The sequence below is a fragment of the Varanus komodoensis genome, unplaced genomic scaffold (genome assembly GCF_004798865.1).
Source record: "Varanus komodoensis strain SLA01 unplaced genomic scaffold, ASM479886v1 scaffold10, whole genome shotgun sequence".
Taxonomy (NCBI): Eukaryota; Metazoa; Chordata; class Lepidosauria; order Squamata; family Varanidae; genus Varanus; species Varanus komodoensis.
This window is the reverse complement of record NW_025335269.1, coordinates 27,670,440-27,696,002: the sequence shown is the minus strand read 5'-3', so window position 1 is coordinate 27,696,002 and position 25,563 is coordinate 27,670,440.

Here is a 25,563-nt window from a genome sequence, read left to right as displayed (position 1 = left end):
TGGAAGCCTTCTTGAGGTAGAATTCCACCCATGGATCAAAGGTCCATGTAATCCAGGATCTGGTTTCTCAGGGTGGCAAAACTGGGCACGAGGGCAATTACTCTGTCTCAACCCTACTTCCCAAAAACTGGTATACAGAGACAAAATGCCTTAGGACCTTGTGTTGCCTGGGCACTGGTTATTCCTTAAGAAGATTGGGAGGCGGAAGGCACATCAGGGGAAGAGTCTGTTGAAGAATGCAGTATGGAGTGAAACAGCAGTACTTGCTGTTGGGAACCGTTCTTTGATAATATGGCTTCAGGTTCTTTGTTTCCAAACAACCACCGACATGTAAACATTGCTATTTCACCCTATTTTAAAATCTTTTGTCTTCACTCAACTTCTTTTAATCCTTTCCAAAATAATCATTGCCCATTGGCAACAGAAACCTGAAGCCACCATGGCTCACAGCCATCAACAGGTTTATTCCCCATGAGGAAATGCTCACGAGTGATCTTCTAGGCCAGTTCATGGCAGAAAGGCAACCCAATCATGAGGAGTATCCCCAAGCATCTCGTAGAAGTATTAGGTATTCATTTTGACTTCTTCTGGGGTGGGATGGAGGAAAATGGGAACTTCAGTGGTGGAACCCTGTGTAACAGCTACCCTAAGGTTTGAAATGGCTGTCTGAAATTCAAAGGAAAAAGAAGTGGGCTTAGGGCAGGCTTGCAAAAAACGACTTCTCCAGCTTCCTAAAGAAAACCTTGCCTGTAGGTTACCAAGTACAAAAGCTTTATGAAATTCTAAGAGATGTTCTATTTTTCTTTATTTTCATCTTTTTTTCAGGACATGGTTGTGGTTCAGAACAGACAACAGTCCCCTCAAACATTCAGTACAAATGAGAGCATATGTGACCTCTTAATTCTGAGAGTGAATGGGTGGCTACCTGGGGCAGAAGTGTGGTTTTGGCTGTAAAGAGCCATACATTTTGGGGAGCTCAGAGAGGCAGTCCTGCTTTCCCACCATGCATTCCATATGTGGGCATTGCCGGAATGGATAGGTGGGATAGCAGTTTTTCTGCTTTTAAGGCAGTACTTCAAAGCCAAGAGATGGCAGAAATGGGAGTGCTCATTATGAAAAATTTCTGGAACATAGTGGATATGATAACCACTGAAATACTTCAGTTTCATGTAATCCTTAAATCTGGCATAATTCCCCCATGAAGCACACGTAGTTCTAAAATGTTAACTTTCTAGAGATTTTTCTGCCCAGCTCGATCTACCTGTCCCTTCTAAGCATCTTCCAGGCCTCGGGAGCATCAGAAGCACCTTTGTTTCGCTAACCCCAACCCTACCCTGGATTTCCCCATCAAAAGCCATGCTATTCACCTGTGCAACCCCCCTGGGAAGGAACCATTGGGAATGCTGTCTTCTTCCCTGGAAAACTCGAGTTGAACCCAATGTAATACAAAACATGTATTGATTAATTGCAATGCGATTAATACTACTCAATTAATGGAAAGCAATAGTGCAAAGGCAAACTGTGAGGTGAAAGTATTTTCCCACCTTCTTCCCTGTCCCAAGCTCTGTCCAATTTGTGGAGCTGCAGAAAAGAGCATGGGCTGGAGTGGGGACGAGGCAGCTGTGCCCTTCCTTGGCAGCGTTCTTCATCACTGGGTATGCTGGTTAAGGGCGATGAGAGTGAAAGCCAACCACACTGGGAAGGATGTGTGTTCCGTGCTCCCAGGCTAGAGAATCCAAGATCTGGCCCTTTCTTCACAGAACCGGCCTTGCTCTGCTCTTCCTGAACACCAGGAGAATCCCAGCAAGGTCAGCCAGCCCAGCCGGCCTCGATTCATACTTCCAGTGCCATCTCCCTGTGCTTTAACTGCCCAGAGAGCCTTATACTCCTTGCCCCTCTAAAGCAATTTACAGTCTCTTGGTATTAATACATTTTTATTGTTATCTCCTAGCAAATGTCTAGTTAAGCTCATAATACTACACATTTATCTATATGCATACGGTTTGAAACTTCTCATTTCTTTTCTAAAGTTCTTGCAGTTGGATGTAGTCTCTTTAATAACCCTATATTAATTATTGTACTTCCTCTTTTATTAGCCTCCATAAATCCAAATTTAATTTCTTATTAAACTCATTTCCACCTTGAGTGCACACTTCAGTTTTATCTTTTTATCACTCTCCCTTTATTCATCCTTCCTCCTCTTATTACCCTCCTCACATTACCTTTCCCCCCACTTTTCTACCCATCACTCATGTTCAGGAATCTGTTCCTGACTCTGAGAAGGGAGGCAAATCAAAGAAACTTTCCAGCCATATTTAGTACAAATGTGAGGTATAATGGCTCCTGTCCAGCTTACCACTCACATAATACTTTGCTGTTGTGATCCATTCTGCTGGTTTTCCATAGTCCCAGTATTCTGACAGTGTGAGGAAGGATAGTGAGCAGGACAGGTTCTCCCTCTTGTATGGCTGTATGAGAAATTCATTTCACTTTATATTTGATCAGTAGTAGTCACTAGTGATAGTAGTCACTACTTAGTAGTCACTGGGAAGCCTGTACATCTTCAAACTTGCAGTGAGATTCATGCAATGACGACACCACCACCACATGTCTTTAAAATGCATGCACTAGAAAAGTGTGCAAGAAAAATGAACAAACACACTCAGTGGGAGACACGTGCATATATTTCAGCAATGTTCATAATGGATATGAGCATTTGGAGAAAGAATGAAACATATGAAAAACCCCACATGCTTTCATTAGAAAATCAGATATCGGCCTGAGCCAGAACAAGCTTCAAGAATTCGGAGAACCTCTACAAGCTCAAGACATGCTGATTTGCATATCTGTATCTTCGTATGAATAATTGGTGCTGATTTGTCTAAGGCAACAATTCTCAAATTATAGGGAAATGGGTATGGGGCCCCTGGTCCCCGTAGCTTCAGCCAACCTAGTTTTAGTCACACGTAATAGGTCTGCTTTTTCATCCAGGATCACAGAGGTCTTCCTAATTACTTACCGGGCATTAAGCAGTGACATCTTATGCCCTGGTGGATTTTAACTACAGCAGTCCAGCATCTCTTGGCAGGCCTGTTCCATCTGCATCACCATAGCTTTCCTTGTCTGTGATAACTGAAACATGTCCTTCTTCGTTCTTTCGTCCAATTGCACACCTGGCTCAACTTAAAAAAGCAAATAAGAGTTTTAGCAGAAACAGACCGATATCACCAAAGTGCCCAGTCATCATTTTTAAAATTTTTAATTTTTGACATGTTAAATGAATAATTTGGTCAGCCAAAAGTAGGTATGCAGTACTGATTGGATCATGTTTCATCTCTTAGGTGCATGAAATGCCCTCCATTTACTTTGCAACATTCCTGGAACCTGACCAGACCACTGGGACAAACATTTGGGTTAGCATGAATGTCAATAAATACTTGCAGGATGAACTCCTTCAATTCATCCACTGTGTGAGGTCCTCCATGATCCAATCAGTACTGTAGTCCTACTTTGGGCTCATCTGGTATAATTAGCATATGATATCAATTACTTATTAGCCTGTTTCTATGTCAGATTTTATGACTTCAGGTATCAAGCTGATTTATTGGAAGTTCATCTTCCCCATTAAGTTCTTGAAAAAACATTAAGAATGGATACCAGGTTATTACAAAATTACCTTTATTTTTCTTCTCATCAGATGAAAGTAACTTCTTAGTTTCTCTGCAAGTGCCACTGACCATATTCAACAACATATTTCTAAAATGAGAACTCTCAGGCATTTTTCCAAGATCTAGTAATCTCAGTTGTCACAGCTCCTAAAAGCATCCATTTAACAACATACAATTCTTTATAAAACCTCTCATTCTCCCTAGTAAACAATGGAAACAGTAATAAAGTTTCATTAGGAGTTATCTTTTGTTGTGCTATTTTTTCAGGTACTCTATCACTTTGTGCCAAAAAAAAAAAAAAAAAAAAGAACTTTGGAAAAAATATCCATATATTTTCAAGTGAACTTAAACTTCATTTTCTCCAACACATCTTGTTATTAATTTTATGTACTTTAGTGGGGAACAAATGCCATATTTTTAATATCATTTCTTTAGACCTAGCTGATACAGATTTATAACTTGTCAGTGACTCTTCTGGTACACTAATATCTAGATTCTTTCCCCAGATCATTGTGGCTGCTTTGTTATTAGCATATTCTGTCTCAATAATGGTCTTATTGATGACTGTGGCTAAGCATTTTCCCCCTGAATTCCTCAATATAGTAATTTTCTAATATTAAAAACACCCTTATTCCTGTCATATTATCTAAATATGTTGCTATGTTTTTAATGTGTATTAATTGAAACCAACTAGTTCTAATGCAGGCAGTTTTAGCTTCTAAATGTCTCAGGGAAATTGCTTTTCCACTTTTAAATAGATCTGTAAGCCTATAAATTCCAATTTCTTTCCATGACTTAAACTGTGTATATTTATCTTGAAAATTAATTTTGGGATGGTTCAAAAGGGAACATAATGGAGATACAGGAGGAGCTAAAATTTTATATAAGCATGCCATATCTGAATCAATTCCATGGTGAAAGGGTTGTGTATTTCTTGAGAGTTTTGGTAAATACAAGTGAGACAGAAAAGGTAGTATTATGGGATCCTTCTCTCTGAGTCCAGACATGGATATGATTCATTTTTATAAGGTCAACAGTCTGAGTGAAGAGTAAAGCCTCGTTATATGGTATCTTCTAAAGTTTTGTACTGCTGATCCACCTTTTGGTGCAGGTCTATATTTTATCCTGTTTAAATCTTAAGCTTTGATTACTCCCAGCTATAAATCTTTCCAATTTTTTTCCAGAATTTTATTCTTTTGATATAAGGATTCATAGATGTATTTTCAAATAGAGATTAAATATGTAGCAATGTATGAGCTTTTACTATTGCAAGTATCCCCAGTAAAGATAAATTTAATTAAACCAATATCTTAATGTTTTCCTATATGGAATTGAAAGGTTTAATTCCTTTATAATTTCTATATACTAATTAATTAGTACTTTGTGTTATACAAATTCCCACATATTTGAAACTAGAGTAACAAAGGTCTAAGTTAGATATTACTTTAGTCTTTTGTTCTTCCAAAAGAATATTTATGTATAATTAATAGTATGTATAAAATGAATTTTTAATCCTGTGTAGTAATTAAAATTTTCTGATATTTGTTTTAAAGGCTTTATAGTTTTGACTAGATTTTCAAGAAAGTGAAATAAACATAGAATAAAACATAGAATAAACACCTCTCTCCTATTCATCAGTTTCATAATATCAAGCATATGTTTCCATTCCAGGTGATCAAATGCTTTAAGCACATCAAGTGAAAGTACAGCCATTTTCTGTTTCTTCAATTTAGCCTTCTACAAAATATTTAAAATTCTATGTATTGCATCTGACATATGCCTCCCTGGCAAGAACCCATATTTGTCTGCATGGATGTATTTTGTAATAAAACTGTTCAATCTTAGGGCTAAAGTAAATGAAAAATTGTTGGTCTTGGTTTGGTAAGGTAATTGGCTGAAACATAGGTGAAAGGGTTTTATCATTTTCTGATTCTGAAAAAGCTAATATTCTAATTAACTTCCAAGATTTAGGTTCTTTATTGCCACATAATATTAAAGTATTCATTTTTTAAAGATGTGGACCAATTTTAGTTCCACATACCTTACAGAAATTAGCTGTAAAACCATTTTACAGTTATATTTTTTACAATAACTGTTTTTATTTCAATAGATGCTATTGGAGAGTTGGGATGCTGGAATAATTGCTGTTGAATGTAAAAATTTTATCGTGTCTGCCTCTGGTGCTACTTCTGATTTATACAATTTATCATAATAGTCTTGAAGCACTTTGGATACATTTTGTTTTGAAGTTACCGGTATGCCATCTTTCATTTTAATAGCATTAATTGTCATTTTAGCAGATTTCTTTTTTACTGCATAAATTAACAACTTGGAATTTTTATTTCCATATTTGTAATAATTCCATTTTAAACCTTTAAGTGCTATTTGGTTTTTACTTGTATCTAAAGCTTCTAATTGTGCTCAGTCATCATCATCATCATAAACTCCATTGTACACAGCCAAAGGCTTTCAAAATACAAACAAATTGAAAAGAGAGAGAGAGAGAGAGAGAGAGAGAGAGAGAGAGAGAGAGAGAAACTTAGTTTTCCCTTCCACTAAAAAGAATCAACTCATTGTAATTTTTACAATTTAAAATGCATCATGATTTTTACTATAGCAAGAATGTAGGTTCTTGGATACCAAAACAAATTTAACTATCAAATGCATAACAAATATTTATTTCCCAGATAAAAGTCCAGTGTACAACTGACTTATAGGTGATACAAACTTTTGTTTAGCTTTGTATACAGAGAACAGGACAATAAATAGTTATATATATATCTTCAGTTTGATTGCAGCCAAATATACATTTTTGGTTCCATAATTGAAATTCCACGTATCTGAAGGTAGGTATCTGCTGAAACCAAACTTCAGCAAAAACTTCAGCAGATAAAAGAAGTACATCTTAACACACTGCATAGCTATATTATGGGAAACACTTCACAAGATGCTCTGATGTCCACTGCTACAAATTGGGGTTGGACAAATTTGTGGATGCTAAGGCGGTCAGTGGCTACTGATCATGATGGGAGCATAGTACAATGAATTTCTTAAGTAGCATCCCTCCGTATGCAAGTTGCTCTTCCTCTCCAGTCCTGTTTGTGGGTTTGCCATGTGCATCTGATTGGTCACTCTAGGATCAAAATGCTGTTCTAGATAGTCCTTTAACTTGATCCAGTGGAACTCTTCTTATGTTCTTCAATAGCAGTGACATTTAGAAAATCTATGGCTAATGGCATTCTGAGTCACAATATTCTTACTAGCTGAGAAATCATATTTTCCCAGCAATGAAATATTGGAGTTTGGGCGTTGGAAAAATGTGACATCCCTGAAATAGAACCCCTCTTCTGCCAATATGGCAATTAAGGGTGTATGTGTGTGTGTGTAAGAATTGGATTTTGTTGTGGATTTTAATTTATCAATGGCTAGTTTAGGATCCTCACAAGTTTGCACTTTGATTTTGGTTTTAATCCACTATTTACCTTTTAATAATGGATTGTTGTTTTTGGTATGTCTGTTTTTATACCTTGTAAGCCTCTGTGTGGAGATGCTTTATGGAGGGGAAAGGTTTCTGGAAGAGAAAAGGAGAGCATTTTTTTTTACATACATAAATAAATACATTACAGTTGTAAGAACCTATACATCTTGGCTTCATAAGGAACAAAATTACTTTAAAGGACCTGATATTCCCATTTTAGAATTGTGAATGGTGCTGATAGAACTAGTTGGGAACAAATGAGAATAAGGTGATGAGAGGAACCTTTGTAATTGATTTATTATTATTTGATACTAAACAACAGATTTCAGAATAAAACTTGGGAAATTAACATTTACTTCAAAGCAGCTATCAATTTTCTTTAACAGTCCAAGTTAGGGTATAGACCTGACTATAAATCTGTCTTTCTAAATATATGGATCTATGGTTCACATAAAAGTTACAATTAAAGCACACTTTTGTATTTTTAAAATCCAATATAATTATATAACAAAGTGTTGCCCGTGTGGATTGTGCATTTTTGTCAATAGAATTGCTTTTCACTACCTAGAAAACTGTGCTAATTTTCCCAGTGTAATCAGATAAAAGACCGAATATGAGGAGGGGAGGGTCATGCAGTGAAGTCAGCGGTCCATGCTTTGCCCCAAGCGGGGGGAGTAGAGACACATTTATGCTCACTATTTTTATTTACTTTGCAAATGTATTCTGCCCTGAGACTATGAGGTATCCCTAACATGACATGGCCTGATAAATAGTGGAAGGGAGGGTTGTTGTTGCCCGTCTTCACTGCAGGCTCAAGTCTGGGGGATTTCACAATGGGGGAGACAAAGAAGACAGGAAGCCCGTAGCCCTTTTCATGGCAGAGACTTTCTGGAATCTCTGTGGCCTAGCATGCTGGCTGTACCCTCTCAGATCTCCAGCTTCTGTGTGTGTTGAGCAGCACCATCTGAAGTGCTCTTCTACTCAGATTCACAGGGATGCGATTTTGAAACCTTGGTGGGATCAAGGAGCCTGGGGGATCAAGGGGATCTGCTTGAACCCCTGCAGTTTAAAGTAGGTGTGGGAAACTGCCAGCCCATGGGGCAGTTTGGCTGGCCAAATGGACCAGAATGGCTTGCAGGACCTTCCTGAAGTCTCGCCAAAGTTCAGAGCCCTCTTCCAAGCCCATCGGTATTTTCAGTCAGAGATAACAGCTGGGATTCCATCAGCATTGCCCCCCCCCCCGCCACACCATTGCAATTAGGAGGGCCAGTGGGGCACCAAGAGATTTGCCTCACCTGCATATTCCTCAATGGGGGAAGGCACAGGCAGGTGAACCCAGGCTTAGGTGGGGGAATGATGGCATTGGGATGCAGGGCCACACCACGGGGCATCATCCAGCCCATGGAGGGCCAGGTGGAAGTCATTTCTAACCTGTCCAATTATTAGTTCTCAGGTATCTGCTCTTCTCTCCTCCTCCCGCTGCTTCCAAGTAGCCACAGGCAGCTTCACCTTTTATACCTGTTGCAGCAGCACTAGGACACCAGATTAGTTGCAAGGTTAAGGCATTGTTCCTTACATGGTAATCTGTTCTCTATGTACTGGCCCCAGAGAAGGAATCTTGAAACCCTTGCTACCCTATGGATGCAGGAATGCCTTGGCAGAATACTTATTTTTCTTTTAAGTGACAGTAATAATTATGTGACACATAAAACTGGTTTGTTTGCTTTGGCAGAAAAAAAAAGCTCAGGAAGACAAAATTGCTATAAACAACACTGAAGATTCAGAGTTAACTTAAAGAGGAATTTCTGTTCATAGTATATTTTAATGTGCTTATATTTTATATTGTTGAAATTCTTCATTTTGTTGTTTATGTATATTTATTTGGTATATTTGTCATGTACTTTGGTCAGTACAATAACTTTTTTTAAACATTAAATTATCGGTACTCACCTGGCTTAAATTTAAACCAATTTTTCTATGTATCCTTCTAATCCTTTTATAGAAGTCACTTATGCAAGTGGATGTCAAGCACTCTCTCGTATCAAGGATCTCCCTGAATTCATCGTGTCTCTCATCAAAAGCGTTCCCTTTGGCTTGACCTAAATCTAACGTTCCACAATGGAAGGGGACAATCAGCTGCTTCTCCATTTCTAGCCTTCACTCCAGAGGTGGCCGGCTCTTCTGGATCTCGTCCTCTGCACATTTCTGCTGCCACTGGTCCAGCTATGCTGACACAAGGCTACACATATGAGAGTCTGCAGCTGCCCTTTATGGTGGGATTACAGTAAAGGATGATCCCAAAGGATGCTGATGTCTACACATCAGAGGGATCAAAAGCAGCAAGGTCATATTTTCTATGAAATGTCAAGCTGGTGCAAAACCCAAGCTTAAGCTGGAAGGAAATTTAAAACAACTCGCCTCACCATAGTAATCCTTCAAAATCTTTGAACTTGGTGCTGATAAAATACCAGCTGAAATTTAAGAACTATAGATAAAACATACCCTGTGGATTTGGCACAGGATGAATCTGACACCTGGGGTTCCAAAGACCTGTTCTGTATTTTCCTGACAAAGGTCATGATGGGGAAAAAGAGATTTGTCCATCTTTAAGGGCACAATCCTGTGCATGTTTAGACACAAACACAATCGTGTAAAATAAAAATTTCAAGAATCTGAGAACTCCCATAATTTCCCGGCAAGCCTGGTAGGACTTTTTTTGTATCTAAACTTTTATAGGACTCTACCTGAACGGGTATACCTATGAATGCATACTCTGCTCTAAATCCATTCACGTGAGATGCATTGTGCTCATGTGAAGGCAATGCGGAGCCATCTTGCTCCATGCCGATGGCCGGCTGCACCCAGCGACTTGTCCCATCCTTCATCCTCAGCATGGATACCTTTGGGGAGGAAGCATGTGAGCACATCGCAGTATGTCTGAGATCGTCGAAGCGATCATGGCTGCACAGCCTGATCATCTGCAAGTGCAAAGAGCTCCTCCCTGAAGATGCAGGAAGTTTATTTATTTATTTAGGGGACTTCTATGCCGCCCCATTCGCTGAAGCCTCGGGCGGCTCACAAACCATAAATAAATAGAATTCAATCAAACAATATAAATGAACAATATAAATTAAGTTGCCCTGGCCAAAGAATAAAATGAATAAATAATATTAACAATAAAAATAACATTTGAATAAAAAGATCTTCACCTGGCGCCAAAAAACAAATAAGTTATCGGGCATGATGTCAAAGCTGGGGCTAGTCAGGGAAGTCCTGACCTTGCATTGATATCACCAGAACACTTTGCCGGTGGGGTGGTTGAGAAATAAACTAAATAATAAGATAAGCGCAACCCCCACAAAGATGGTGCATGTTTTGCATGAGTAGGGTTATTCCAAAAACTGTAGCCTCTCAGGTTTTATTCATTACTGTAAATCAACCCATAGTTTTTGTAATTAAGAATGGTACAGAAATGTTTGAATAAAAGAACAAACCAATACATACAAATAACTAGCTTCATTAGAATCTTCAAAAGACACTGAGGGGAAACAATCCAAGGAAACTTTCCTTGTACCACAAGTGAAGATAAAGGAACTGTTTCTGCACCCATTTCCCTTTGCAAGGGTGTATCTGCAATGTTTATAAAAATCATCGCCACACGGTTTGGAGTGCCACAGCTCTGATTTTTCTCTTGTCTACACTTTTCATTCAGCTGCACTGAGCAGCATTTTGATTTAAATCTGCTCCCAGCAAAAGCTTCTTACACAGGCACCCACTTCAAAAGTCATTTTCCACAAGAAATAAACGATTGCAACCTACTCAGTAACCTAATAGAGGGGGGAAAAGAAAAGATTATGTAAATATGTGAGACTTGCGGATAGAAGGAACATTCAGTGAGGCTTGTTTACCACCCACTCTTCTGACTTTTTCCCTCCCCTCCTCCCATCCCCTTGCTGCAATATTCACTTTTTGAGAAAGGCGAATCATGGCACTACATTTCCCCAAAAGCACAATGAGTCATTCTGAATACACCTCCTCGGTCATTCTTTACCTTGCTTTGACTATGCTTTTCTCTCTCCCTTTCTCTCTCATGGCACAATGGAGCAGGACTGTGGGACATCTAAAAATTTTTTTTTTGCATAGCAAGGGCCACGATGTCGTCGGACAGAACCGTATTTGCATTTATTTGTTGTATTGTGATTGGAGGACAGGTAGGGTGGTGCTGCAGCTTCAGGGGCTGACACAGGGCTGCCCTTGACATCAAGGGCTGCCTGATTTGCAGGCCTCTTCCATTTGAAGGCCTGTCTAGACCAAGCCAGGTGTGCAGATAAAGGAGGGCCAGAAGAAGGAGAAGCCCGGTAGCCTTGACGTAGCCTGCCGGCTGAACAGCACCCTGACCACCATTGTCCCCACTATTTGGATTTCAGTCATTATTTCTAACGCTGCAGCTATACTTAAATATCAACATATGCGATTTTTGTGCTGACCTGTGTCCTCTTTTGTCAGCGTTTTGGTGATGCATTTCCACTTTTTTGGACAAGTGTAAGGGGCTCCTCAAAGGGCTGGCCTGGCACAGAATCCATCTGCTGGACTGGGCTGGGCTCAGACTTCAAAGCCAGTCAGTGAAGTTTGTGGTTGGTCATGGCTGATGTGAACCTTAGTCTCACCATCCAAAGTCCTACATGCGAACTGCTGTGCCACTCTTTACCAGAGCAGCTTTCCAGGACCACCTTCTATGCTCGGAATTATACTGTGTATGTATTGCTGCTCTTTACAGTGTAGACAATCAATCAAAACAACTGCCTGCATCACCAGTCTCTCCTTGGACCTGTCACAACAAGCTCCTACACTTCAAAATGTAGCACTGCATCACTGCATCCCGATTCAGTCTTTGGGCTCTCACTCTCTCTTCCTGCCTGTTGCAAATCTTGTAGTGAGTTATTCCCCTCTAAAGCCTTCCAGAACAGCCCCCAGAATAATCATACTGGGTTGTTGTAAGAATTAGGGCAAGTTACGTTTCTGTTGGAAGGATCCTGAGTTAATATTGGTGCTTTGTATGCTCTATAACACTATATATGTGAAGTTATAATTAATAATCATGGTGCTCTTCTATAGTAATTTTCCAGATGACTGTGCATAAATGGGTTTGTTAACCTACTTCTCCTGAACTCACTTGGCTGGAGCAGGAAGAAGAGGTACCAACAGAAAACTGAGAAGCTGTGAAAGTAATAGACTATACGGGGATTCCCATGACTCTCTCTCTCATCTGTTGAAAGGTTGTGTGCACTGTTCTTAGTTTTACCTGACTAGTTCTGTCCCTTTCTACCAGTCACACACCTCACTGGCTGTGTGTTTGCCCAGTTTTGGGAACCCTACATGGATACTCACATATGGATGAGGGTTCCTCCAAGAATTCTTTCCCAAATGGAGGGGGCTTGTGCATGTACCTTAGAACTTATGAAGCACTACTTCATGTGGCTGCGGTATACATAGCCTCTGAGTGTGTGGAGAGTGCTCAGTGTGCACAATGTTTGTGGAGAGGCATGGTGTGAGCCCTAAATGGAATGTGCTTCTGAAAGCATTTGCCCATTTCCATGCATATTCTAGACTCATCCACATGGTTGCTCATATCCATTCATTGACTGACAAGGGTTTGTGCATACTTCGAAAAAGCACGCGTTCTTCTTTGTCCACTTTTCAAATGAGTGAATTTCACTGACACATTTTTCCTGTTCAGCAGAGTGTATAGCATGTCTGCAAATGTTTAATATTTCAAATACAAAAGGTGTCCTGTATTTGCCCACTTCTAGGTGCTCCCGATTAGATTCTCACACATCTCTAGCACCCAAGGGCCTGTGTTCTCCTGTGGCGATGCATTGTTGGGAACCACTGCAACACCAGCAGCTAGTAGGCTGATCTTCACAGGACCAGCTCCCCATGAAGCAGGTGAGGCCCCACCTCAAGTAGCAGAGTGGGAGGAGAAGTGAACCACATACTTCCAGCACCTCTGGGAGTCCTTCCTCCCCAAACACGTCCTTTGGACTTCTTCACATACTGTAGCATGGAGTACTTCTTCACAGAGCGTTATGGAATTCACTGTCATGGGAAGTGGTGATGGCCGCCAATCTGGATGACTTGAAAGGGGACTGGACAGATTCACGAGGGAGGAGGCTTCCGGTGGCTACTGGCCTTGCTGGCCATGTGCCTCCGTTACCAGAGGAGGCCTGCCTTCATACACCGGATGTGAGGAGCTTGGGCGGGAGGGGTCTTGCACCCTTCCTGCTTGAGGGATCCCGTGGGCAGCTGTGCTGCCACTGTGCGAATGGATGGACCGCTGGACTAGATGGACTTTGCTCTGATCCAGCAGGGCTTTTCTTATGTTCTCAACTTGGGAACCACCAAGAGGGTACTGCTGCTGTTGCTGGGGGAGGAATGTGCTCTGAAGGGGCCCGCTGGCCACTCTCCCGCTGGGGCATTTGGGGAGCTGACAGAGCGTACTGCTTCCTGGCCCTGTAGCACAAAAGTGGGTGCTGCAGAGAGCCCCAAAAGTCCCACCCTCCCACTGCAGCAAGTGCAGCCATCAGCTCTCCCTGTGGGTGGCAGAATGCATGGCAGGTGTGAGGTTCTGAGGCAGCACCAGGCCTCCCTCTTCTGGCCAGAGGCCAGAATAGCAGCCCTGGTGGTTGCAGGACCAGGTCCACAGTCAATCGCAGCCACCTGGGATGTTATGAGCCCCACCTGGGTCTTGGTGTTGCTGGAGCTCTCTGTGCTGCCTGGAACCTGCTTCTGGAAACTGCCTGTTGCTTTGCTCCTGCCTATGCTACTGGAGCATTTCTGGCTTCACCTGCTCCAGCTTCTGCTCCAGGCCCAGCTACCTGCTTCTCCTCTGCTTGTCTCTCTGGCTTTCAACTCCTGACTGGCATTGACTGTTCTGCTTTATTCAGATTGGCCTACCTAGCACTTCGGTTATCTGCCTTGACCTCTGGACTGCCTGACCGTGATTTGGAATGGGTGTGTATATTGTGCCGGTTGTCTGGATCCTGGTGCCCAAATCTGATTCCCAGCCGCCCACGCCCTGGACACTGACAGCTGGGCACCGTGCACTCCATCACCCCAGGTGGCACACAAGCTTGCTTGGGCCCGGCACTTCATTCTCCCATTTGCTTATTTGAACCTTCAGAACCAGCTTGGCCATTGCAACAGATTTTAAATATGTCTGCCATTTGACACTGATGTTGTTATTGGAAAGGGAAGGTTAACAACAGCATAGCTTATACAGAACTGGCTGAAGTTTGATTCTGGCCTCGTCCCCAAATTCATAGTCCCCTGCCTATCCCGGGGCTGCAACGGAGCCCTTCTTATAGAGCAATCCATTTAGAAGTTCTGAATTGGGTTAAATCATCGCTCTTGCTATTATTGCGAATTTTGACAGAATCTTTACATCGGTTCTGTTGCTGCTAATTTTACATTTTAATTAGCAATCTCATTGTCTCTAATTAAATTATAGAATTAATCAGCAGGTAGGAATGTCTAAGTCATTAGGAGGAGATATCTTGCTCTGAAGTAGAGCTCAGTAAATTACATTCTTCCATGCTTAATTTAAACATTCCCCCTCCTCCAAATTATGTATAACTGCCAGTGAGGAAGCCCCACATCAGAGGAGTTGGAATAGCCCTTGGTTTGGTACAAGAAAGACCTCAAATAAAGTTATCCAGCTGTCAGCATTCCACAAACTGGGCCTACCCTGCGTGAATGAAGCCATGCCCATTGATAGCTCTAGGCACAGCTCTTCCCATGGGGCACCCCTATAGAACCCCAGGGGATGGCTCCATTCTGATAGGTGCTGGCCCCACAGTGGTGGGGAGGCAGCAGCTTAGACTCCTCCTCCCTGGCTTCCAAGTGTATTGGCTGCAAACCAGGTGCTGGTTTGGCAGGTGTGCCACCTTGAGCTTGAAGTTGGTATTGCAGGCTTCACACCTAAACACACACACTAATTAATTGATTGATTGTTGTACTTGAACAACTAAATAACTCTGAAATGCATGATCTGAGGAGGCAATTGGCACGCATGCCAGCTTTTAGGCCTCTGTGTGCCATGCACTTGGCACTATTGTACTGACAGACCCGCATCCTCTTATAGGATAAGACGTGCACACCGTGATCCATTTTGTTGATTTCGCTGCAAAAGCTAAGCATGTGTTTAATTGTACCACTGAAATAAAATGTACTTAACTTTGGATGGATTTAACCCTCGTTATATATAATTGGGAAGAAAGGAGTAGCTTGAAATTAACCATGAAAGACTTACTCAGTTTTCATTCTCAGTGGTAGATATTTGTGCCTACTGAATATCACATCCATTTAGTCAGTGACAATGAGGTCAATTCATTTCAATTAATTAGTAAATTATTGTCTCACTACCCCAGTATTGATTACATGGCTGCTTGCGCTTTTGGTCTACTAAGCTGCCCAGGAGATAGAGGCTTCCTCAGTGGCCAGGGGGCCTATTATCAGTTGACGTGGATGAGCCAGCTTTGATCCTGCATCTACACAGAGACTCTTGTGACATTTATGTTGCCTACGAGGATTACTCACAATACAGTTAGGAATGGGGCTGCCTTGCAAAATACTCTGGAAACTGGATTAGTACAAAACAGCGTGGTTAGACTGTCAACTGAAACTGGCTGAAGTAATCACACTATGCCGGTAGTTTGCCACCTGAATTGACCACCAATCCATGTCTGGACCCAATTCAAAGGGCTCACATTTGCAGCCTAAATGGCTTGGGGCTGGTTTACTTGAAGGAGCACCTGGCCCCTAAGCCCACTGCCTGGGGTTCTTCTCTGGGCCCCCCCAGCTGTAGAATGTCCACCCCAGAGAGGCTCACCCAGTGCCAGGTTCATCTCTAAATACAGATGAAGACCAGTCTGCACTCTAAATGCTCTTCCTCATGGGCGCTCTGTGGGAAGCCCTCTCAATGGAAAAGCAGCTTTTCCCTGAGGAGCTGGAATAGCTTGCTTCTACCTGAAACTGCAGCAGAAGCCCTGGATTGTTCCAGGTGAATTCGAATAACAGCCTCTGCTGTTCTGATGCATTTGTCTTTTCATTTTGCTGAGACTATCTTGTACTGAGAAGATGATACGTTTTTCACGGAAAGGTATGAATATAATTGAGCCGGTTGTATGATTGCACAGCGTGGGATCGCCATTGGGATGCTGCATGTGATGGGAGCAATGTGTGGCCCAGGCAGTGGGTTGGCTGTGCTTTGCCTGCGGGGAGTTCAGCTCCGGGCTGACAAAATTGATGGCTGGCCAAAAAGAGGGGTGGGGAGCACTTTTCTGCTGCTGTTGACTTCCAAATGTATTACTTTATTCCTCAGAGCAGCAAAACGGCACCACAGAAACAAAATTCTTTCTGCTATGTCTGCAATGAATAAAATAGCAGAAACAAGGAATTAAGACCAAAAGCTGTAGTAAAGAATGAGCTCATTGTGATTACTTGAGGGCCATTTTGTTTCTTGCAAATGCATGCGACTTTTTTTTATTGACTTGGAAGCTTAAATGATGTTTCAATAAACATTAAATATACCACATACCCTTTTCGCTACAAAATTGTCATGGTGATTGTCAGGTTATTTGATTTAAGACTTCCAGAGTTTATGGCAAGTAATGAGAGGCCTAAAATATACTGTGAAGCACAGAATTGCATTTTGTTGGTTTTTAGTTGGCTAATGTATCACACAGCTGCCAATTTCTGTGTACTTGCCATCCCTAAGAAACTGAACTCAACCTTGGACTGTCATTGCACATGGCAAGTAGTTGTGTGTGTTTACTCAAAATTTGCTTTGTAAAACCGAAAGGATATATGCTTGAGCAAAAGACTGTGTGCTGCAGCCATCTGAGGGCTGCAAATAGCCCATATTTTGGGGATACTCTTATCTTGCCTCGCTTGGGTTCAGCTGAATTGGAGCAATTTTTCATGGAACACTGGCTGGGAGAGGATGAACTAAAGCAGCCCCACCCATGACTTTCATGACCCAATTAGAATAAATAGTTTAACCTCAAAAATGGTGCATATATTGGTCCTTGCTAATTTTACATTTAACACCACAGGCAGGATGTATTTGTTTTGTGCAGGAGGACTTTTCCATGCAGACTTCCTGCTAAAGGACCTCACCTTTTTCCCACTGTGAATGTCCCATAGGTTGGCAGGGATGGGAAACCCTTCCTGAATCCAGATTCAAGCTCTTGGGAGCAATAGTTTAATGCTGAACACGGCTAACGGCAGAGGGTGGCTGGGCTGGGAGACAAAATACAAAAAAGAACAGCATATTGTAATGCTCTGCTTACTGCTTAGCTACTGTAATGCTCTAGTAATGCTTAGTCAGTGGTGTTAATGCTCTAATACAGGTAACGAAGCCTGAGGAAGCATTTACGCCTTCTAGAATGGGGGGAAAACTCCACAAAGGCCAGGAAGCTATCGAGTGGTTTGGGAAAGCAGGTTATGGCCATCTAGGGAGCTCTGGAGAGCTACAGTAAGATCTGAGTAGGACTGGATTTGGCTTTTGTGGTTCCCTACCTCTTCCCTCCCTAGAGCCAACCAACTTGCTTCTCTATGTGAGCATGTTTGCGTGGGACAAGAAATGGTGGCCCGCTTCTGTTGCTTTGAAAGCACGTTTTCCTGTGGGTCTGCTTTTCGTGAGAACATTTCATTTCCTACTTCCTCTGGCAACTCTCATTTACCTTTGACTGCTCTGACAACTCGAACGGTGGCATCTGCTTGAAGCGAGGCAGCGGATAGCCTCTCATATGCTGTCACAGAAACATTTCTATCTTCCCAGCCAGCCAGGCGTGCTTCTGTCAGGTCAGCTCCAAATCTGCCCTTTCCTTCTCCTACCACATCTGGGTAACAACGGTGACGTGCAGCCTCTTCTCGCTCTTCTACAGCAAGTCCCAAATGCTGCACTTACTTTTCTCCCTGCTTGTCATCTGCTCTTCAGATTCGTGGCCTTGCCAGAGTGGATGACCTAACATTAGACTGTCTTTTTCCAGTCACTTGCAAAAAACTTTTGTTATCATCACATTTCCTTTCCATTACCACAGCAGATGTTCTCCGTGAGTGTCTGTTGGCTCCCTGTCACATCCAACATCAGTCTCCAAGCACACTTTCTGTGTTTAAAATTCTTCCCATAACTCTTCTATCTCTCTTCTTGTTAATAAATAAAAAATAGCGCACTGAATTTGCATCTCCCCCTTCCCTTCTGTTTCAGATATGAAGCAAAGAAGTCTTCTGTTTGCACTTTGGAATAGACTTCAATTTCCCATTATGTCCAAATATGGAAAACTGGTTTGTTTAAACTAGACCAACAAGGGTGAAAGCATTTGGTAACCCCCTGTAAGGATAAACCTGCCAATCGGGATTTTTAAAAATCAACCCAGTTCCATTCTGTTTTGCATGAGCTTGCATTTTTAAACAATTATCTACACAGATGTTTGTCTATGTTTTGTAATTTATGCATTAATGCACATCCTTTAATATGCTTTTTAAAAAACAGACATTCTGGGTCTGTGGGTTCACCCGTTTATTTAAGAGTATTTCAGTGCATTTTGGAAATATGTACATATTTTCTTTGTGTAATTTTCAGATGTGCACACTGTGTTGGACTCTCTCTCTTTCTCTCTCTTTCTTTCTTTCTGGTGGAATACACCACAAGGTTGGACATGGTTGCGTTTCCGACTTTAAATTTTATTTCTGTTTGCATTTACATCTTGGCAATATAAATCTTTTAAAACAAGCCTCTACTTCATCGTAAGGGGAAACAATGGTTTATTCTACATCTTGAATGGCAACTTTAAACCTCCTGTGCTTCCATGAAGAAAGGGGGTAGTGGGGAAGGGAAAGTGCATAAGCCTAAGATCCACCGCAGTACATTCCTGTAATGAGAAATCTGGGTTTCCCATTATGTCTGTGCTGTGCTGATTTATGATTCATGCCATGCACAGTCTTCAGGGCCTCTTCTGTACTGTCAGTGGTTCTCTACAGAGGCATTAGGACTATCTTCACCAAGGTTTCCTAGAGTGGCAGTCATTTCCATGCCCTGCCAAAGACAGAGCTTTTTTCTATAATATCTATCTAACATTTGTCTTTTCAGATTCAGTACTGTTAATAAAATGGAAAACTTCTTCCCCATCCCCTTTTTTGATCTCTAATTAAATCTTCCTCTCCCCCATGTTATGCTCATTTTCTTCCTTTGGAAAGACATTTTCTTGTATCTTCTGAAAATTGAGGTCATCTTTCTTGTTTTAATATTGTGCTTTTCATTTTCATTCAATCTGTTGTCTGAATAAACATCATCAAGTCAGTGCGGATGGTATACCTTGAATTAGGAAATTCAGATCAGTTCTTTCTCACCTGCACTGTAATAGTCTGAAGTTACATTTCTAAAACTTTGCTCCTTGATGTATGAGTGGAGCAAACCTGTGGCGAGAGTGTCACATGCTGCAATCTATTAGCCACCATGTGCTAGGACTCCTCAGTGACTGGTAGAAAGTTGGGGTTAAGAGGGGTCCACTGAGCCAGGAAAAGATGGATCATACAGTACATTTCTTGGAATATTTCAATTCCTTTAAATCCATACAGATCGAAAACTAGCCATTACCTAGCTCATGCCACTGTGTATGAGTAGCCACAAAAAGGTAGCTAGGTATCACTCCTAGAAATGTGGCACAAAACCAAGCCGTTTCATTGGATAGTCTGCAATCTAGTGAAATGGAGTAACTTCCTGCTTTACCTGCAGATTAAACCCGGAGCATTTTGAGGGCTAATTATTCAGAACAGCCCTTGCATACCAGTATTCCTATGCCAGTGCCATAGACTGAACATCCTGTTCTAAACTTCATCCACATACAGTATTTGTTTCCTTAAAATAGATCACTTTTGAACAAAATCCAGAGGATAGCCATGCCATTCTGCTGCTAGACCTCCAGTCTGCCTGTCCAGCTGGCCAGAGAGACCCTCACCTTGTGGACCATCCAGACACAGCCCCAGGAGTAGCCACTTGCAGGCGGCTACTCCGAGACAGACCACTTCCCCGAAGACCTTCCGCCCTGGGCAGTGGCGGGTCTGAGACTCCTTGGTGCCTGGCTGGGTCGGAGACTCTAGCCATTGGCTGGTTGGGTGGGTGGCCAGCAGTTGTAGGCTATATGACCATAATGAATGGTCTAATCTTTATTCTGTGCATTGCTGTTCTTGCCTTAGAACTGCTATACATCCTGTAAATTGTTTTTATTGCCTCATGTAGCTGATCTGATTTTGTCTTGTTTTGAACTCTTGTACCTTGTATATTGTATTTTATTGTATCTTGTATATTGTGTTAATGTATTTTAGAAACTGCCCTGAGAGCCTTTTATAGCTAAGTGGTGGCGTAGAATTTTTAAGAATGAGAATGAGAATAAGCATATTGAGCAAATACCCAGGTGTACTGTGGCTCTTTGCAGACTAAGTGATAGGCCATTTTTTCTGAAATGATTGTAGATGCATGTATTTTTGAACCCTGATCTGATTCGGCCTGGCTCTTCTTCTGGCTCTTCTTTTTTTTCTTCCATGAAAAGTCCTTTCTCTGGGTCTCCTGTCGATCATGCAGTAGCTGCAAAGTAAGACAGATGTCAGTCTGGGCACCTGATTAATTTCCATTGTTCAGTTCTGGTCGTTGGCATTTTCACAGCAAAGGGGAATAGTCCAAGTGACATCCCACCCTTGCTCATTTGTAAATGCACACGCAAGAGGTTGGAGGTGGGAAAGCAGGACCACCCCTCGAATCTGCCGTCCAAGCAGACGGCCTCAGCTTGCTTTGTAATAAGGCTGCTCCTGCTGCAAGTACTGCAGTGCTTTATGAAGCAAACATCAGGGCAGTCTGCATCCCTGGCTGTGTCAGGAGCAGCTGCTAGTGTGCCTTCCATTCCACCCTCTTTTCTGCTTATGATTAAAAGCTCATTTTCATGCTCTGCCCAGAGTTCCATAAGAACCCTAACATGTTCTTCAAGGTGCTGGATTTGTACTTTTTGAATTTTGCTCATGTGCTTTCCCTTGACAACAATGCAGCAGGATAAATGCTTCCGTAATCCTATTACTTGGTACAGAAAGAGGTGAATGCTAGCTAACGCAGGAGCATTCAAAACGGTGCCAGTGCATGACTGCAGCATCGACGCAGAAACCTGCAGAGGATTTATTTCCGGCCCTGTTCAGGTGTTCAGCCTGCAGAAAGTTTGTAGGGGCTCAGAGATGCCCATCCGGCCTCTGCCCCCCGTGCCCCACACTTGTCACTCTCATGCCCAGCACTCCTGAGCTGCCCACATTTTGTGCATTCAGCAGATCACATTCAGAATCGGCTCAGGGACGTCACACTGAACGTGCGCAGCAGAAGAGGAGGCACCGATCCAGCCCATGGAGGGGCACCTGCATGCTTTGTGCTCAGAGCCTGAGCAGGGCTTCTGGAACGGGAGCCATGGCAGGAGCATTCTCAGCAAGGAGCCCTTCAGCTGTTCCGCTGCATCCATCTAGCACAGGGTTGTCCAGAGTGACTGGCTGTGGGCGGCCAGCAGTTTGGACTTTCAGGAAGAGCTTTACCTGAAGAGGCCAGGGACTGATGCTGTGACCTTCTGCATCCCCGTCAGGTGCACAGGTACTGAGCTATGGCTCTCTCAGCAAATTACTCTCCCCACCAATCACAAGAAATCATTCTCCCTAATACCTTAATTCAGTGTAGCCCTTAAGGCAGAAAAATGCACTTTCAGGGAAATATGTCTTCAAGGGCATGATATAAAGTGTGTTTTAAAAGGCCGTATAAATAGCTTTTTGCTGGATTTATGCACACATATTGATGTCTTGGAGTCAGAAACTCTTTCTCTGAAATTGTTAACAACGGAGTGGTGATCCTTTGAAGTTTGTTTAACGGTGATGAACCATCCTCTCAAATTGAGTCTAAAGTCAAGAACCAGAAGCAGCTCGTTCCCTCAATCTTGCTCTTCAAAAGGAGCTGGAGAACAACGCTGGAAGTCAAAGTGCAAAGACAAAGAGTAAGATAGGCAGGCCACACTGGGAAGGGAGGGGACGTAAGCACAGTGGCCTGCTGGGGCGGAAGGAGACAGGCGACACTGCCGGTGGTGAGCAATCAGCATGGTGGGAGAGAAAGTGGAGACAAATCAGGGGGAAAGGTGCGCCCGCCCACCCCATGGCAATTCAGTGGCCCCTGTGGGCACTTCACCAAGAAGGGTTGTCTTAAATACACTGCATGGCTTTAGAAGCAGGCAAAGTAAAACACACAAGTCAGATCCCTGGATTCATAGGCATCACTACTGCTCTGCTCTGCTCTGACCAAGCTGAGGCAACGAAGAAACACTTCTGGCTTCCCCTATATGAATGACTCTGTTGCTGAAGTCCAGTTTAGTGAACACCAGGATATCTGTCACTGTGGCAAGGTCAGCCTGAGACAGATGCATCCCTTGGATCACTCAGAGGAAGGATACCACTGGAAAAAGCATGCGGCATGAAACCTCACTGGAGAACTCTCTTTGCGTCGTTGCTGATATTCCACTCACACACGATTCTGTTGCTTTTAATTGGTTCACCAGTGGCAAGTACAATTGCCAGGGATAGAGAGTTGCTATTCAGAAACGTGAAGATGTAAAAAGAGCTGTTTCGATGCACTGGAAAACAATATGGTGTCGTACAAAGGATTGCATGTATACGGAGTTTGTACCAGTCTGCCTTAAGGCTACCTCGCCAGCCTCCGCTGTCTCAGCTTTGTGAAGACTATCAGAGCAACATCCATCTCTGTATTGCTCCTGGCAGGGAAACAGGCAGGCTGCATGCCTGGCGTGTCTTCGTGAAAGCGAAGCCATTCTTTCACCCAACGGCTTTGTGGCGTGAGCTCCAGGCTGGTACAGCTTCCCAAGATCTCAAGGAAAATGTTGTTCTGATGGGGCACAATGACAGAAGCAGGATGAAGCCACGGTTCCCAGGGCCAATGTCTGCTTCTGACTTCCTGCCCTTCCACCAGTTTATAAGCATGCACTCGCATGCAGTTATGTTTGTACGGCACTACTAAGGTACATACATTAGACATTTTGCTGTCTTGGCGATGCAATGTCCCAGTACACACTTGCCAGGAAGTAAAACCTATTGAACTTTTGGGCTTACTTCTAAGTAGACATGCCTAGGATTGTCCAAAGAGAATGGGGAGCAGTATAGAGTAGACATAGTCATTTTTTTTTCTTTTTTGTGTGAAATCATATTACTGAGATGCCTTGGACAGCTCAAAACTGTTGGTATATTTTAGCGGTCAGGAAAGGGAAAGGAATGGGAAAGACAGACACTTTACCAAGATCTGCTGAACAGCCTGACAGCTTTTGACCTTCACCTTTTATTATATCTTCCAAGCCCTTGTGGCCTTGTACATCTTTGAAATGTTTAGCTTCGTGCATCTTGCTCTGTCGATGATGCCATCATTTTCTGAAGACAAAGTATTTCTTTTTGTCTCAGTTTCATTCCAGGTATGGACTGGAAGATGGTGGGTACCTTGCCAGACACTGGACTTTGAAAGAATGCAAACTCTTCTTTTTTGCAGGAAGGGTTAAAGCAAGAGAAGACAAAGATGAAACAGCCTTTAATTCTGGTTTTGTTAGGGAAGGCTTGAACAGATGGTATATTTGAATAGAAAATGTTATATTTGGTATGAAAATAAATTTTACCTCAGGCAGACACGACACCACTTGGTAGTTGCTTGCCATTCTGATTAGCATTACACAAGATGCGCAAATGTGGTGTTTAAATACAATGGGCTGATGTTAATGGAGTTTTAAAAATGCATTTATTCATTTCAGGCGTTACAAGGGTGTAAAGGGGGTTATATTGGCATTGTTCCTGAAATGGAAGTGGGCCTTTTAAAGAATCTCTGGAGCCCTGTTTGAAATGCAGATATGAGATGAATTATTTTAGCTTTTAGAGTGTCTTAAATCCTCCAAAACGGAGGGCTTGGTTTCTACTACTACTACACACAGCTGAGATAAAATTAGCAAACCCACAATGAAACTGAAATAATAAAAACCAGAGCAGAAAAAATGGACGCATTTTTCTTTACATGTGCTTTCATTGCAATTAATATTATACTAGCTTTCCTGTTTTCCTTTCCATGAGAAGATGTGTGACCCGCTGATTTGAGGACCAGACATTATGGCCAGGAGCACAATGCCAGTGGCGCCTCACTCACCTGTCCCGGCCCTTTCAGAGCTGTACCATAATACTGTGCAAATCCATTTCTGATGCCTAAGCTTTCACCCGTCTGAGATGGAGTGGCTCTAAGCCCACCACTCGGACCCAGTTTTGCCCTGGATGCCCAGGTAGCAACTGTGATTAGGCATGGCTTTACTTGGCTTAGGCTGGTATGTCAGCTCTGCCCATCACTAGAAATGACAGCTCTGGCTGCATTCACTCACCCCTGAATTGCCTTGCAGCTGGGCTACCGTACTGCGCTTCTCATGGGGCTGCCTCTGAAAATTGTCTGCAAAGCCCAGCTGCTCACAACTGTGCAACCGCTTTTCTGGCAGGCACCAGCTTTTTGGCACATGGTGTTCTTTTGGCCTATCTCTGCACTGGCCACTGGTCCATTCCTAGATGCAGTTCAAAGTGTTGGCCATCCCTTTAAAAGGCCTAAAGAGCAGTACTGGAGATTGGGTCCGTCCTGATACGGAGAAGGGTCAAAAGTACTTTGTAGCAACAACAATACTTTATGTCTATACTTCAAGCATAATTTGCTGCACTAGATACAGCCCCCTACGCTCTCAGAATGTCACTTCCTTTTCACCATTATTCATACATTGATGGTTCTAATTGCACAGTCATATTTCTTTAGCAATAAGTGAGGCTGCATGCAGTCATGCTTGTAAGAAAGATCTTTACTTTATGAAGCCATAAAAGCCCCTCTTTATTAAGCTGTTCTCTGCTATGTGGACAGACGAGCTCTAGTGTTATGACACTGAAAGTCATAACACTTTTTCTCTCTTCTTGATGGGAAAAAATTCAAGTTAATTCACTTCCAGAACATAAATTTAATTGTTACCTTACTATATTTCATCTTTCTCATTATATCAAATAACTAAAATCTATTCCTTTCAAACCTGTAGCCATATTTAAATAGATTGTATCCCAGTAAGACCGTTGCACATGCTTGGGAAAAGGAGGAAAATTGGATGAATATGGGTCTTAAATCGTAATTGAATTCCCTCTTGTAAAATTGGAGAAAGGGATATTTATGCTGTTATTATTGGGAAACAGAATGCACCTTTCAGTTATAAGTATGCAATATTTTGTAGCCTCCAATCAATTGAAACTAAAGACGTTTTTAAGAAGGAAAGATGCAAG